Source organism: Alligator sinensis, unplaced genomic scaffold, assembly GCF_000455745.1.
Source record: "Alligator sinensis unplaced genomic scaffold, ASM45574v1 scaffold1012_1, whole genome shotgun sequence".
Lineage (NCBI taxonomy): Eukaryota > Metazoa > Chordata > Crocodylia > Alligatoridae > Alligator > Alligator sinensis.
Window position 1 is genome coordinate 414,207 of NW_005842104.1, and position 3,940 is coordinate 418,146.

Consider the following 3,940-nt stretch of genomic DNA (forward strand, 5'->3'; position numbering starts at 1 on the left):
CACGTGCCAGCAGGCTCGATTACAGTGCATTGGAGCAGCCTCGCTGCACTTATATAGGTGGCCTTAAGGTTGGGGTAGTGCAGGCACTAAGGGGCAAAATTGACTGCCCAGAGCTCACAAGTTCAAGGCAGCAGAAGTTCATAGCAGAAGTGCTCACAGCACGGCCCTGTCAGATTCCAACAAATCTACAAATTCTGCTAAATACCTTGTCACAAGAACATGAAAAGGAAGGACCACTTAAGGCATGGTTGACTGGTTAATTCAGGTCTTGAGTGTAACATGTATATGGGGCCTTAGCAATGGCTGTGAACTGAAGGACATGAACATTATAAGAAAGAGTCCAAACCAAGTTGGTGAGTAAAAACCCTTGTAACATGCAGATAACCCTCAAGACAACTGTCAGAGATTATTTGCACTGGCATGTCTGAAGTCTAAAGAATATGACCATCTGTATGACCATCCCGCAGCACATAAACATCTGAAGTCAAGCAGGAGCTTCCTTACCAGCACCCAACTTCTCAAGGCCATACCTAAGGAGACACAACTACAGATTTGGAACAAGAGGCTGAAGAAAATACCTGATAGTGAAAAAGTGGCTTGTCTTGGGGAAAAAGCAGCTGAGTCTTTACCACCAGGGGTTGACAAACCAAGGCAAAGGTGATGATGTCTCAACTGCGTGCATACTGGAGTTGGATGCTCCAAGGAACTGGAATCTGCCCCACAGCTGGCTGGGCTGAATGGGCATAATTTTTGGCTGCAGTCACTGTCTACATGTGAGTTTGATTGCACATAATTACTCCACCATAAGTGTGTTGTCCCTTGACAGTACTATCTTATGACTAAGTTAATTAGTTTACTGCACCTAATACTGGCTCATGTGAAAATGGTGACACTTTATTGCAGAGCTAATTAGTCTACTCCACAGTAAAGCGTACGTGTAGGTGCTCCCAGTCTTATCTTACTAACTGCCTCTCCTGGTAGGTGAGCCAGCTTGCAGTTGTTTGTGTCAAAGGAGGTAGACTCTGTGTGCGTTATTATTTAGGACAATAGAAGGCCTTTTCTCATTTGCTTCACTGTTACATAACCAACCGCCTATGAAAAAAAGAGATTATAAGCATTAACAGTCCCCATCACAAACTATTCTAATATTTAAACCAGATGAGACAGAACTGCAACACACAAAAGGCTGTTCTATAATGAATTAAACAAACACAGAAGGAAAACAGAACAATCCAATGTCAGTAAATCGTTGATGTTTCAGGCTTCACAAAAGATATATAGAATCAAATAAAAGTAGGGCTGGAAGGGACCTCTGGAGGTCATCTAGTCCAACCCTGTCATTATAGTTTCAGTTCAACTTCTTAAGTTGGAAGTGAGCCACATGCAAACCAATCAGAACTTTAAAAGCAAGAAGTTCCAAGCTGAGATCCACATGTGTGTCACTTTTTAAAATATTATTTTGGTTCAAGCTCTTTTTATTTGAATCTCTTTAAATAAATACTAGGGCTGTCAAATTATTTGAAAATATGATTGTAATTAGTTGCACGATTAAAAAAAAAGTCACAGTAAATTGCAATTTTATTTGCATAGCTAAGAACTCAAAATTATGTGCAGAAAAACTCAAAATTATACAAAATTATGCAGATACTTTGTATGGTTGGGGGGGTGTGGTGGGGGGAATTTGTGAAGGTGTGGGGGCTGTGCGTGAGTGTGCAGTGTTTGGAGCCGGGGGGGGGGGGGGGGGGCGGGGGCCCTGTGGGGGGGCAGGCGGTCCTCTCATGCCCTAGCAGGATGTGGGGTACTGTGGATGAGGACTGAGGGGCAGACACATACACATACTCAGACACACAGCACCCAGCAGGTAGGTCTGGGGAGAGAAGAGGTGTGGGGAAAGGAAGGAGTGCCAGGGGGAGGGCAGATCAAGGTCCCCATAGTGAAGGAGGGAGTGACGCAGGGGCAGGAATGGGATGAATGGGGCCCCAGGGCTGGGGCGGGTTGTGGGACAGAGCCAAGGGTGGCTCATCCAGGGGCATGGGTGGGGCACAGCTCCTCACTGCTGTGTGCACCCCCAGGCGAGAAATGGGGGCATGTGCCCCCTGGATATGTGCACGGAGTGAGGGTGGGCTGCCCACTGAGGGCTGGGGCTCTGTATCCTGCTGCCTTTGCCCCAGGAGCTGCATAATGCCATGTTGTGCTTCCCACTGCTGAGTGGGCAGGGGATGCGCAGTGTGGCTAACATGCGGCTCCTAGGGCAAAGCAGCAGGGAGCAGAGCCCCAGCCCTCAGCTGGCAGCACATCCTTGCCCTGTGCACAAATCTTGGGGGCACATGCCCCCCCATACCTTCCCCGGGGGTGCACACAGCAGCAGGCATCACCGCCCCACCCCGCCCACACTGCCTGGACAAGCTGCCCGTGGCTCGATCCAGTGCCCCACTCTGGTCCCAGGTCCCAGGTCCCATTCACCCCAGTCCCTGCCCCTGCCCCACTCCCTCCCTCACAGTGGGGGCCTCAGTCTGCCCCCACTGCTCCCCACCCTCTACTGCTCTACACACTGCCAGGCTGTATTCCTGGGCACAATGCAAGAACCAATTAATGCATTTATCGTACATGTTAACTGTGATTAATTGACAGGCCTAATATGCACAGAAAATGTTGGAGTTCAACAATGCAACTCTTCAGTCCTGTATATGGCAAAGAAACCAGCATTTATTGTGGAATGAAAAAATATATGGAAAGTTTAACCACTATTTGTGGTTCACTTTTGTAAGAAGGAAGAATTGCTATTGGAGTCAGATATTTCTGGTGCAACTTTTTTAAGCACAGGAAATGACAACTGGCTCCTGTTTTCCTGCACACAGTAGGAATCAAAACAACAGGCAGTGTCTTTGTACATGGACATAACCCTCTGCATTCAATACCCTCCAACACAAGACTGTGCATCACCTTTGGGTTGACCTTGCACATGTCCTTAGCATGTGGTTACCTATTGGTTCAGCTATCTTTCCCCTCAAAAGGAGCTTAACTGCTACTTATGCTTATTCTGAATGAAACTGTGTGATGAAGCTTTACTCAACCTCCAACATGACACTTGTTTTGTACAACCATTATGAAGCAACTGGATGGCTTGAATTAATCCTGTCAAGGATTCTAAAACAGTCTCCTCAGGCAGGGACTATTTTCAATTTGAGTTTTATTAACATACAAATTGAAACAAATAGACGGCCCAAATCTGAAGTTAATGTGAGCTGAATGCATGCACCATGTTGGAAGAGACAAATTAACTTCTGCATGATCAGGCAGAATGAGTCCAGCAAACAAAGGGGCTATTGACATCAATGGGAGTTTTGCACGAATAGGGATGGCAGAATTAGGACCTAAATCTGTAAAGCCCCCAAAACCCCCAAACAAAAATGATAAAATCTCAGGCGCCAGGCAGCTTCTGAATTTCCCTGAAGAGTTTTGAGCTCTGTGCCAACATGAACTCACTCTACACTACAAGCTTGCAAGTGTTAGACAGTGTCAGCAAAATGATGCCCCCTTTTTTGGAATTAAATTTAACTCCAGTTATATTCATAATCCTACCTTTTCATATTAAAGGGTTAACTTTAAAACACTGCATTTATCCAAATATCTGCTTCAACAAGAAATCAAGCTTAAAAATTACATATATAGAAACAGGATTTCTTAAAATAATTCAGTGAATGACAAAAGAATAGGACCCAAACTAAACTCCTCAGCTTAGCTTTTTCAACTCAGCTCTTTCTGTTTCAGGGGCCACATCTACATGGCTTATTGCAGGCATGGCTGGTGAACTCAGACTGGTGAGGCAGTGGAGCATCCCACAGGAGTGGGGAAGCGGGGTTTACAGCTGGCCGGGAGCTGGGGGGGGTGGGGGGGAGTTCAGCCTCCCCGCTACTGGCTGGTGGGGACGGCTCGCGGT